The sequence below is a fragment of the Canis lupus genome, chromosome 2 (genome assembly GCF_048164855.1).
Source record: "Canis lupus baileyi chromosome 2, mCanLup2.hap1, whole genome shotgun sequence".
In the NCBI taxonomy this organism is placed as follows: domain Eukaryota; kingdom Metazoa; phylum Chordata; class Mammalia; order Carnivora; family Canidae; genus Canis; species Canis lupus.
In genome coordinates this window covers 12,073,009-12,086,279 of record NC_132839.1, presented here as the reverse complement: position 1 = coordinate 12,086,279, position 13,271 = coordinate 12,073,009, and the positions used below count along the sequence as shown (strand labels likewise).

At 35.3% G+C, this 13,271-nt stretch overlaps 1 long non-coding RNA gene across 2 annotated transcripts in view; it reads left to right on the top strand.

The window, feature by feature from the left end:
• The first annotated feature begins 2,539 nt into the window (after nucleotides 1-2,539).
• The window catches only part of LOC140612313 (uncharacterized), a 394,544-nt gene continuing 383,812 nt past the window's right edge, over nucleotides 2,540-13,271 (top strand). For both annotated transcript variants that reach the window (XR_012013595.1, XR_012013589.1), the window contains exons 1-2: nucleotides 2,540-2,641; nucleotides 3,957-4,185. This is a non-coding gene — a long non-coding RNA (uncharacterized lncRNA). The remainder of the gene's footprint in view (nucleotides 2,642-3,956; nucleotides 4,186-13,271) is intronic.

Here is a 13,271-nt window from a genome sequence, read left to right as displayed (position 1 = left end):
TCTCTCTGGGGTTCCTTTTGCTATTTTTGAGCAAGTCTAATAGAAAATAGGAATAATGAGTATTTTTTGACAAGAAAGAAATGGCAGCTAAATAAATGAAATTTCTGGTTTTCGGGTAGATGAGAAAAAAAGATCAAGTCTGGGACAGATAACATAAAATTTCTATTTCAGCATTACTTTAAGATCAGAGGATCATGATGTGTTTGGCATGAGTTCCTTCCACATAATAGTCAGCTGAACATGAAAATAAGCTGTTCCCTTAAAATAGGGCCTGTGGTCTACATTTTGGCACAGGTCCTTACAGTCATCTTCCCGACTGTGAATGGTGGTGGAAATTAGAAGCATTAGTGCTCAGTTTTTTCTCAAAAGGTGGAACAATTGTTATTTTTTTCTTTATGCTAAAGTAGGTGCTTTCTGTGATGGCAAAGTTTGCATCAGGTTCACATCTCTATTAAAGCTAGGTAAACAAACTGAGAAGGCAAAGGGCTCCAAAAAAAAAAAAAAAAAAAAAAAAGACGGGGGCGGGGGCTGGATTACATAATTGTTTCCTTGCACCTGACTCAGTTTGACCGCTTGAATTATTTAGCAGGTCACTGTTAGCTTTTGGTCATCCAGCTTTGATGATGAAATTGCCTTTAGTTCCTTTTAACCCCGAGATCAATTAGTTTCCATGTCTGTAGGTGCTTTTCCTGTTACTCACCATGTGTCTGTTTTCTGATTTCACTGTCACCACTTGTTATTTTTTGAAAGATACTTAAAGTGGTTGACAAGTTTCTCTGCCTCTGATCTTTGCCCACAGAATTCATCCTACATAGTTATATCCGATTAACCTTAAAGATTGCCACTTTGATCTAGTGACTCCCTTAAACAGTATTTGAAAGCATTGACACTTGGGCGCTGCTCTGCTCGTCCAGGCTCATCACACCTACTGACTAGGTGATCACATGACTGTATTTTGCTGATCATCCAGGTTTTTGGCTCTCATCACCTGATATGAAGCCTTTTCCTGTATTCTGACCCAAGTGTGAACTATTCTCTCAGAGTCAGATAAAGCAACACTTTTTAAAACCATCTTTAAATAGTCTAATTATTAATTTTCTTTTTAATTTTTTTGGTCCTAAATTAGTCTCTAAAAATCAATTGCTCCTGGATCATTTAATTCATGTCATTATTGGTTAACTTTTGTGAGTCTTTGTTCACAAAAGATACCATAAATATATTGAAGCCATAAATCATGTCAAATATTTATTTTCCTTAGTGCTACCATAGGAGAATTGAAGATATTGATGACTTGTAGATGTTCATTACTTGTGTGAGATGATTGATTGAGGTATAGATATTATGGGAAAATTTCACGAAACTTGCTTATGGCAATTTAAACCTCCTGTAGGTTATCCGTGTAACAAGTTTTTATTCTTAAAGGACCTATGGACATTAGTAGCTGAATGATCAGTTGTTAAGGTAACCAAAGGTCATTCTGCCCTTGTATTATAGTCGTCTGTCTGCACTGAGGGAGCGTTGATTACATTGGCAAATTCCTTGCCCTTTTGTAGAGATCCTAGTGGTTTTTGGAATATGTTCATCTATTATGTGGTCATCTGTGTTTTTAAGATCTAAAATAATTAACTTCTGTAAGGGACTACTTAAGGTCTAAAGAACTAGGGTGGGCACTTAAATTACTGTCTAAATTGAGACCCTTTAGGAATGAAAGGTGGCCTTAACTAGATGGAATACTGAGGTAATAGATATAAACTGTGGACAGTTAGATAAATATGGATAATATGGATATGTGGCTACTGTCAGTAAAGTTGACAAAATGAAAAGGATTTAATATTTAGCTATAAGCCCACTACCATTCTGCAGGAAAAATTAAAGGAATGCCTTCTTTCTCTATATATGTATAGCTAGTTGCTTCTAAAATGACCCTCAGTGGTTTCTGCTTCCTAATATTCATGACTTTCTGAAATCCTTTCCCACTTGTTGAGGGCTGAACTTAGGGGTTTCTTCTAAAAAATGGGTTATAAGAGAAGGGATTGGATGTCACATAGAAGATTAGGTTATAAAAGACTGTGACACAAGAGAAAAAAGATGCTGGGTGTTGTTTCTGAAGATTATTTCATCATGTCAATTACATTTCTTTATCTCCTAATTTATTAGGAAGACTTTAAAAATAAAGAATAAGTGTTGATTTTCCTTTTAGAATCTGACATTTGTTTTGTTTTTGCTTGCCCTCTCTGGTTCTCTAGCATCATCATTCTGATGAAGCCCATGTGGCAAGAAACCAAGAGAGACCTCTAACCAACAGTCAGCCAGCATCTGATTTTGAAACTATCATCTTACTTACATAAGAGTGCCTTTGAGTTTTAATAATTTGTAAATTCCCTTAAGTTTTATTTTTCTTTTTTTAGAGAGAGTGAGAGAGTGTGTGGGCTGGGAGCCAGTGGGGGAGGGAAAGAGAATCTTAAGCAGGCCCCACAGCCAGTGCTGAGCCCAACGTGGGGCTTGATTTCACAATGCTGAGATTATGACATTAGCTGGAATCAAGAGTTGCATGGGTGACCAACTGAGCCATCCAGGCACCTTGTGTAAATTCCCTTAAGTTTTCTATCAGGACTTAATATTAAGCATAACTACAAAAAAGGTAAATCTTTTTTCTTTTTTAATTCTAATACATTGCATTATTTCTTTGAAATTTGATAGGATATCTACAGTGTTGAAAGAAATAATATTTAATAATCCTGTCTTAACCGTGACTTAAAAGAAAATGCTGCTAAGTTTTATATTTAAGGGTGGATTCTTGCAAATTTATATTGGATATAAATGTTTAATACACTGAGGAAGTAGATTTCTATTTCCTGTGTTCTGGGAATCATTTTTATAATATTGAAGTTGACCAAATGTCTCTCCTAAAACTAAGATGACTATTTCTTTTAATAATGAATTTTATTTATTAAGTTTAAAACTGTAAAATATTTGCATATTTTCTCTTATTTTAAATCATATAATTCAGAGCATATATTAAATCATGTGCACAGATCTATCAATGATTATCCTTAAAGAGAAAGAAATACATAATGTTTGATTTGTGTAAAGCCCTGGATTATAGAAACTCATCCTTAAGAAGCTTGAATCAGTACCATTTGGCTTCTTTACTCTGATAGTTGAGGTTCCAAAAATTCTCAAGACTGAGTTAGTTAGTATTATTAGACTCACTGGGAATTCTATAGAAAAGCATTTGCTTCTCAGCCCTGCTACATAATGAGTAACTATCTTTCATTTAGTATTTAATTTTTTTTTTTTTTCCTGGAGATGAAAGTTAACCCAGACAGAGTCATGTTTTCATTTGTTAAAACTGACTTGGTTCAAATATGGGAGATTAATGTAGCTAAAGAACATTAATGCAGTTAATCCACTTATTAAAAGATGGTTCTTCAAGTTTATACAGTAGCTTAGTTTCAACTTCTTAATTTCACTAGCAGAAAACAAAGCTATTTTCTTCTACTGGTAGCAATTATTACTTAGTCACTCAGCATTGCTCTAAGTAGATGGCTTAACACCTTCCTGGGGAATAGCACTCTCACATTTGCTGGGCCACACGCTATCTAGTTGCTTTTTAGAACTGGTGACTTCCTAATAATTTTGTGTAACTATGATTTTTCTCCTGATAGGAGAGTGATTGTATCTAGGTAGATATGGCAATAACCATAAAGTTTCATACTCTATGCTAATTATGCAACCTAAAAAAATGTTCCTGAGAGTTTGTACAAAAAAAAATCTATAAACATAGAGAAGCAACTAGAGAATACAATTATTTGTAAATTTCCTTGGTTTTACAAACTCTTTATAGCACTCAAAATATTGCAATAAACAAGTATATTTGATAACTGATTTTAATACTAATATTCATTAAATAAAACTCTAAGAAGGCTAGACATGGTTATTCTTCTTATGATTAGGTTCCATAGTTTGAAGGAGTGAAAAGTGAATCTGACTTGTCATTAAGGAAGAAGTAAGTATTCTTAGAAGGTGTGTGGCTGCTTCTCAAGCTGAGTGTGGACCTGCAAGGGCTGACTGAGCCTGAGGCACCCTCACCCACTTCTGCATCTTATCCAACCAACTTTTGTTTGATTGCTTGCCTTGCCATGGAAGACAGGATTCTTTGCAGGACAGCTAAGGGGCACATAGGTAAAGATAGTGTATAGTTTTGGGTCTTGACATTTACCTGGGTTCCATTTTTCCCCCTTGCTTTTGACGTTGAGAACTGACAGTTTTGTTCTCTGGTTCTGCTAACATTTGTTACAAGGGTGATCTTATTTCAAGTGGGGAAAAAAGGTAGAATTATAGGATATAAAGAATAATATGACAGAAATATAAAGAACACATTCACTAATACTTTTTAATATTACCTGGCTACACTGAGGTCATTGAGAATAATGGTTAAGCTTGTGAGCTTAGAGATAAAAGTATTGGCTTGAAGCCTTAACGCTTGATTACCATGTGACTCTGAGCCAACAGCTTAGCCTCACCAACCTTTTATTTTTATCTATAAGATGTAAGTTATACCTATATTACAGAATTGTGAAAAAGGGGTATATCACATTAAAGCACTTGGTACACAAAGAGGTTGTTCATGCCTTGGCATAGCAGTGAGTCTACCAAGTTAACCCATTATAATTTAATAAGGCCCTCTTGATTCAGTTTTTTTTTTTTCCATTATTATTAATTACATTCTAATTTGCCCTATTGTCTTGAACCTCTGAGGTCAATGTTATTTTAACAACTTAATTCTTTGTCTTCATTGTTAATACACTGTAGAGATCCACTTTATGATATATTCTATCATAAATGGTAGAACAGTTGTATTAGTTGGCAATGCAGTTGCCAACCTACACCCTAGTATCTAATACTAACATAGTCTTATAGGCGATGACTTGTGTGCCACAATTCCGTCTTGGCTAAAACTACATAGTATTTTTGCATTAATAGAATTTTGATAACCCAGGGTGACAAAGATTTCAAAATTCTGAAACCCTTGAAAGAGATAAACTAGTACAAGTAAAAAAATAGCCATACTCTCAACCCAGCAACCTAGTTTTTGAGGAGTTCCATCAAAATCATCGGGCTAAAAGATCAAAACCAACTCAAAAGTATGAATAGTGCAAAGCTTTACAAACTTGTACAGTCACATTGAGGGTCAAATTGTTTATCATTAAAAATTTAGTCAATCTGTCATGCTCAGCATTGGGGAAGATAGCTTTTTGTTAAGGGTTATGTTCATTCTAGCTGCTGTGGCACCAAAAAAAAAAAAGGGGGTGGGTACGGGGTCAAATGTGAGGATTTATTTTTCATGCAGGTGAAGAACAAATCAGATGTTTCTGATGAGAGGGTGACTCTTGGCAAAAAGGTGATGTAGGCACTCAGATTCTCATCTCATAGGCCCATGTCTTCAACATGTGGATTCCACAGTTGCTCTGTCACAGGCCTCCTGAGCAAGGTCACTGTCAATAAAGCTGCTTGTGTCCCTGAAGAAAAGGAAGGCTGACAGCTGCAATTTCAAAGAAGGGTTTAAAATATTTTATATAATGATATATTCTCACTATATGTATGTATGTATGTTTTGTCTTTTTCTGGAGGTGTTTTACTAATTCTTCTGCTCTTTCACCCAAGCAAGATTCTTAGGTATTTTATACCTCCAATTCATCCTTGACAACTGGCTTGAAGCTATATTCTTACCAAATGACGCGGTGGAGTAATGCATATTTGAATTGCTTATTTTACTAAAAATATTTGCTAGGAGAATTTAAAATGACTAGCTGGTTCAAAGGTTTCCATTCTCGAAATTGTCCAAAGATTGTATTTAGAAAAACATATTCTCATCTGTTGGTACTAGATATTGAAGAAATATAAGATTACTTTTAAAATTGGTTAGGCTTAGACATCTTTAAGATGGAAGGAAAATACCCAGAAGCTAAGAAGCATTCTCTGTCACTAAATAAAACAAAGAGATTTGCTTGGGATGCTGTGGCTAAATAATTGGTCTCTGCTGTGACTATGGTTAAAATAAATCTTAGGAATAAGGTAATGTATTGATAGTGAAGAAGAATCTCTGACAAATATGGATGAAATAAGGATTATGGAAATCATTTTGAGGCACAGAACAGAAACTGTATGCGAGTAGTGAGATATGTTTCAATTCAGAATGTTAATTATATAATCACATTTATTTATTAGAAGTAAATTTCTAAGTAAAGCAAATCTCATGTTTATATATCCTATTGAATTAATTGCTTTGGGCCATAGCAATACTTACAAGTAAGTTTTGCTTATTTAATCTTAGTTATTTTGGTAGTAGTCTTTGTCATTCCTTCTTCCTTTTCTTGATCTTTGTCCTCAAAATGAGAGTTGTTAAACTGATGGCTTTATTGATACCCCAAGAGGAAAATGTTCATGACAATAGAGTTAGACTTAAGCAGTTTGATTGCCCCTGGGAGAGTCAGTTTGACTCCTGACAAATTAGGTAACAGATAATCTCCTGAATAGATAAGGAACGCCCTAAGGTTTTTTTTTTTTTTTAATAAGAAAAAGTACATTATGGAACTCTTCCTGTCACCTTTCAAAAAAAAAAAAAAAACTTGTCAGGGGCGATACGTAATTCCAAATTTTATTTTTGAATAATTGTTTAAAGAATTTTTCCTATTTTGAATTTATAGCAAGATATGGGATTTTAGTGCTGTCCTGTGACATTTCAAACAAAGGCTGCCTTTTAAAAAAGCTTTTTTTCTGGAATGAGCAAAGATAATGATGGACATCTAGTGCTACAACACTTCCCAAGCTGTTAGAATAAGAATCACCAAGTCAGTGAATGTTCCAGGTACTTTTCTAGGTGTTGGGAATATAGTAGTGGAAAACTCCTTAGAAGTAAGGCAGAGAGAACTTTCTCCCTCCTGAACACCAAAAAGGAAATTCATTTTATAATTGGTGAATCCAACAGGGCCAGACTTCCAGCTGTAAACCTTAAACCAACAACTTAGAATGATTAACAATAAAGTCCTCATCAAGGTTGCTCACATCCAGCGTTCAATATTATTGCTCACCTTTGTTCTCCCAATTACAGTAGTGTCAACAAGCCCTCAAACAGCCATAGCCACATAGAGCAGACTTCATTCAAATTCTGGGTCTGACAATCTATGCTTTACGAAATTGTTTTCTATTATAATGGCCCCTGATACTCTTGGATACGATATTCTCTCTCTCTCTCTCTCTCTCATTTTGTTTTGGAAAAAAAAATACCCTCCTAAAGTGTAAAAATAGCTTGGAAAATGTCAAAAAATAAAAAGTTGGTTCCTCCGTGTTTAAAAAAAAAAAAAAAAGCCTCTTTGGGATACAGGGATGTTATGAAACAATGCAAAGCTATAAATGTGAAATGTTTTGTCAACCAAAATCACATTTCTGTGTCTTCTGAACAGTAATGAGTTTCATAGTCTGGTTGGGAAGGTCTGGAGGTCAGTGTCATTATGACAGACTTTAGAATATAAGAAATAGGAAGCAAACAAAATCTAAGTGAGAGGCCCTAAAACTGCATGTGTGTCCCTGGGTGCCAGTAGCCATGAATGGTGATTTCGTAAGCTGTATACCGCAGGACACCGAAGGAGAATTGGAGAGGAAGCAACTGAGGAAATCAAGGGCATGGTAACAGATACAGTAAGACAGAATTAAGGAATGAAGAGAGGTGAGGGAGAAATAAGAAATGTGATGGGCTTAGCAGGAGAATATTTATGATTCTGAAAGTGAGGGTAAGAAACTGACATAAAGCATTCACACCCTTACGGAGGGAGGCCCTATTGTGCTTTCATTTAAATGCTCAAAAATAGGTCATCACTTTTACATGCAATCAGATAGGATGCTGAACTCTGTAGTCAGCATTTTGTCTTCTGCTTTGAATTTATTTTAATTCTTTCTGAAGTTGAGAACTTCTATGCTTCAGTTCCCGTAGAGTGGTTTTTTTGTTTTTGTTTTTGTTTTTTTTTAATTTCCATGTTCCAACAGAAGGATAAATAAACTACCCACAGAGATTTAGGTGAGAGAAAGGAAGACTTTATTGAGGGAAGTGGAGATTGAACATTCAAAGTATGAGTCACCTAAGAAAGGTTTGAAATCAGGAAATCACCCTCTGGCAGCCCCAGGCCAGATGATAGTGTATATAGTAGGTCCAGGCTGGAAGGGGAGCAAGGCAGCCTCTGAAATGCCCTCTCTTGATCTGTGAGTAGTCCCTAATAGTTTGTTAAATGGACGTTTTCAAGGAAATTCAGGATTTTTTTTTTAAGATGTATGTATTTATTTATTCATGAGAGACATAAAGAGGCAGAGACATAGGCAGAGGGAGACATAGGCTCCCCATGGAGAACCTGATGTGGGACTCAGTCCTGCACCCCAGCATCTCGCCTTGAGCTGAAGGCTGATGTTCAACCCCTGAGCCACCGAGGCATCCCAAAATTCAGGATTTTTAAAATAGGTTATAACCGAAACTGATATTTTTTAATGTGACTTGATCGGTATCAGCACTTTTCAAAAACCATCTGTATAAAATTCATTTCTGCAAGTTGAGAGTGCAAGGTGTTAGGAACATGTGAATCACTGGTCTGTTTGTTAGATACAACATTAACAAGGCTACACACTGAACATTTTTATTTATTTATTTTAAAGATTGCTTTTTTGAGTAATCTCTACATTACAACTCCAAGATCAAGAGTTGGATGCTCTATCAACTGAGCCAGCCAGCCATCCCCACACTCAACATTTTTAACAGAAAAAATAAAACCACAAAAAGACATTTTAGGTAATCAGGGTAAGCAGGACATATACATATATATTATACATATATTTTTTTTGTTACTGGTTTCATGTGATTTTCTACTCCTATGTATTGTACACATTATACAATGGATCATTATTAATAAAAATATCAAAATGGAAAATGAGATCTTAAGGAAAATTAAAATTAGAGGTTGCAACTGAGTTTACTCATTTTATGTAGTGGTCATCTTTTTCATATCAGCGAATACCACCTATGTATACCTTTGTATTTACTGGTAGCATAGTTGTAGGTAAAGTTTAAGATTTCTTCATTAATGGGTAATTGTTTCCACATTAACAGCAGTGACTCCGTTTTACACCTGTCCTGGAAATCTTCTAGTACAGCTATAGGCTGTATTCAATGAGGTTTTAAAAATGTATATGTGAAGGCAAAGTATAGATAAGACTTTATTACCTGTGGACACTGAGCTTACAGTAAACACTGAATGAAAAATAAATAGGAAAAAAATGAAACAGTAATTGCTGTGAAATTACAGTAATTGTTTGGAAAAAAGACAAACTCCGTATGTTTTATTTTTTATTAGACTTCACCAAATGTTCTTCCTAGAAAGATCACACCAGTTTACCCTCCCCAAAGAGTGGTAGGGAATTTCCTTTTTCTCCATATGCTATCAGTCACTATCAACGGTTTTACTCATCTAATAATTTTGACTGTATGTTCATGTTTTAAGTCATTTGTGTTTCTCTGTGAATTGTTTCTTCATATATTTTTTGTCCATATCTCTATGGCTTCAGTTGTTCTGAAATGAGAGGTGCTTATTTATAACAGATATTAATCCTTTTCGTTTTATATATGACAAATCTTTTTTGTTACATAAAAAAAAGTTTTCCTCTCCATATGACCTCTGTGAGCTATCTTCTGTATTTTTAGCCTACTCAATTAGCCCTATGCTAACCATGTGTTTACACTGAATTTAACACTTGAATACTGGACATTTAAAAAAGAAAGATGGACTTCAGTGGATATCTGGACAAAGTGGAAAAGTAACACATGTTCTCCATGACTCAGTCTTTCATTGTCTATCCTAGGGTCTTGTGAAAGATCCCTGTGCAGATGTTTGCCCCCTCTCAGGGTGTAGGTGTATTATGGGAAACCTCAACCTGGTGATTTTTGTAAGACTTTGATCCCCATTCTCCACATATCAAGAGAGCTATAGAAATAAGAGTCCTCATTTTAAAGGGATGTATGTATGTCTAGTTTTCCAAGACAAAGGCTCCGATGTCTTTGTGCTTGTTTCTGCTTTCCCTATAACCTATTTTTGTCTATCACAGTACAACTGTTAGCAGTCTTTATCTTCCAGACATTGTTGCATTAGAGGGGTCTTAGTTTTAATTGGCTTTTACTTTTGAGATTCAGTGAGAGAGGGTACTCTGCTACTGACATAAATATTAGCTATTGTTGAGATACTGTGCTTATATTGCCTCAAAGTATAAACCCAAAGAATTGAGCACCTGGGTGGCTCAGTGGTTGAGCATCTGCCTTTGGCTCATGTTGTGATCCTGGGGTCCTGGGATCGAGTCCTACATCGGGACTGCTTATCCCTCTGCCTATGTCTCTGCTTCTCTCTCTCTGTCTCTCATGAATAAATAAATAAAATCTTTAAAAAAATAAATCAGGAGAATTTTGTATAGATTACCAAAACTCGGCTAGAAGAATGTTCTTAGGTATTAAACCTCTCTTTCTATATAAGGTAAGAAATTGAGTCTATAATAGGCTCCTGCTTTATGATAGAAATCTACTAAAATTACATTAGATTTAGTTGGTTGGTTCATTCATGGCATAGATGAGGACAAAGAATAAAGCTTTTCCTGTAACTGAGAAAGATGAGGAGTTTTGGGGCTTCATTGTTGTACCCTGTCATTTTCTTTTCTTTTTTTTTTTTTTTTTTTTGCTATTCTCTGATGCCTTTCATTGGTCAACTGCAGACAAAGAATATTTAGGTTGCCTATACATTACTACATTATATTATTGTAGCACATTTAAGAATAAAATTTTCTCTTGCAATATTTATTGAACTCTTCTGCAGATAATACTCACATCATCTAAAAAGTATTACACAGAAAACCCTGTGTATCAGAGACAGGCAGGGGATACTTTTGATATTTTCTTAACAAAATTGTTCTAACTATTGTATAACTATTTATTTTCTGTGTAAATATTTTACATTTCAAAGTGTTCAATGTCTTCTATTTCATCTTCCAAATACTGGATTAGATATATTTTGCCCTCTACAGAAGATAATAATCTGTTACAATCACAAAGCCTTGAGAGAGATTTTTAGAATGCTCTTTCATTCAGGACATAAGGTAAGTCTGGAAATTTTATAAAAATTAAGTTAACAATCTCTAGCACCAATACAAAAGGTAGTAAGAAGCCAAAGTTAATGTGGTGTACACTAGGAACAATACAATAAAAAGAATTGTTGAGAGCCACTCAAAATTGGATGAGTTAGCTGTAGATCACGAAGAAGGTACCAAGTTCAAAAGGTGAAATGTTATTATGGAAACTGATAGACATTGACGTAGGCGAGCCAGTTCCAATTTTGTTTGATGCTTATTACTGTACTTGATACTTTCTTTGCATTCAAAGTCAGCTCATGAAGCTGTCGACCTTTTTTGGTAGTGCTATTTTCACTGAGCTTTTGAGAATTAGATTCTCAACATTTTCTGATCACGTACAATGTCATTTAGTAATATGTAAATAAAGTTCCTGTTTGAGGAGGACATCTCTAATACATTTTGAGTCTTGGCAAAAGGCATCTTTGGTGATTTAGCAAAAAGAAGCCTAATTTTTTGGTTCGCATTCTCATATTCTCTTCAGAAATGGTCATTTTATCAGTATCAACTAATCTCTCAGAGAATATTTATAGAACTAAAACACTTAGAGAATGGTTATATTGTAATCTTTCATAGTTTTATTTCCAGGAAGACAAAAGGATGAGTATCCATTGGTTAAATAAGCAAACAAGTGAATGAGAGGCCTTGTGTTAGCACCCACTCTAGAACGAGTCAATGTCATTTTATCACACATTTAGGAAATGATGGTTAGGTGATTAGGTATTGTATGTGCAAGCACAGTAGTGGGGACATTTGCTTTTCTAAATACATATTAAGTCAGGGTTTACTTAACAGAAGTGATGATGCCTCAAATCACAGAAAAGAGCAAATACAGCAAAAAGGAAAAGATAAGTTTGGACAACTGGGAGTTGACTTACAGAATGAAAAGTGCGTCTCGTGACCTTATCTTGGTCAGCCACATTACAATTCTAAAGATCCAGCTGTACCAATTAAGACAGACTTCATTTTGTTCTTCGTATCTGCAGAAGAGTTGACTTAGCTTCCCTTACTACTGCAGAGCTTGGAGAGTTCTAGTTACCCATCATGTTCTGTTCAGGACCTCAGTGCTCCTGTGGTCCTGTTCCCTGAATGAGTAGAAATGCTACTTACAATTTGTTCTGAAGTTCCTGAAACTAAAGTGAAACCAGCTAACATGACCCAGGTTTATTAGATAATAATGCAATAATTAGTTGGAAAAATTATTTCACAGTTGTTTTTAAAATTTTTTGAGCATTAAAAAGATGATGTGAAAAAAATAAAAAAACAAAACAAAACAAGAAGATGGTATGAGATGAGGTACCCCTTGCTTTAATTATTTCACTTATCTTAACAGCAGTTCTGTGAGGTAGGTAGATTATTACCTCCACTTTATTGGCGAAACTGAAACTTAGAAGATGAAATACTTTGCCCAAGATTACCTGTCAAGTAAATATTCGAGTGGTAGTTCAATCCAAGATCTCCCTTACACTGAAGCCTGTGATCATAACCTCTATAATTTCTGATCTATTTTTCTATTTAGCAGACAGAAGTCCATTTTCTATGAAAGGCAATTTATTGTTCATAAGCCTGATGCTATTTTCTTTTTTTGGTGCTGGAGCATTTTTGCTGTTGAAGGTGAATTAAGGATTGACAGGAATCTCAGCTGCTCTGTTGGCAGTTCCTCAGGGTAGAGAGGAGGGAGCAGCTGCAGTTTGTAGTGCGGAATCCCCCAGTTCGTTCCCAAGATGGAGCCCAGCGGGGAGGGGACGAAGGAAACCATACATTGGTCACATATTGGGGAGGCCGGGAGACAGGAACTCAACAAATGTCCTTTCCTCAATCTGTGTGTCCTAAGCCACTTTCTTTTGCTACACTGATTCTTATCTTCATTTTAAGTGTATTTTAATCAGGACAGTGATGATAATTACACAGTATTGTGATTGTGGACCATTTGGACAAATTTTAATTGAAAAATACTGATCAGAAGGCAATCTGTGATTCAGGGAGGAAGACAACCCATTAAAGAGCTAGGTTTCTAAAATGAGGAAGGTGCAGGTCAGAAACTGGAGGTCAGCAAGGAT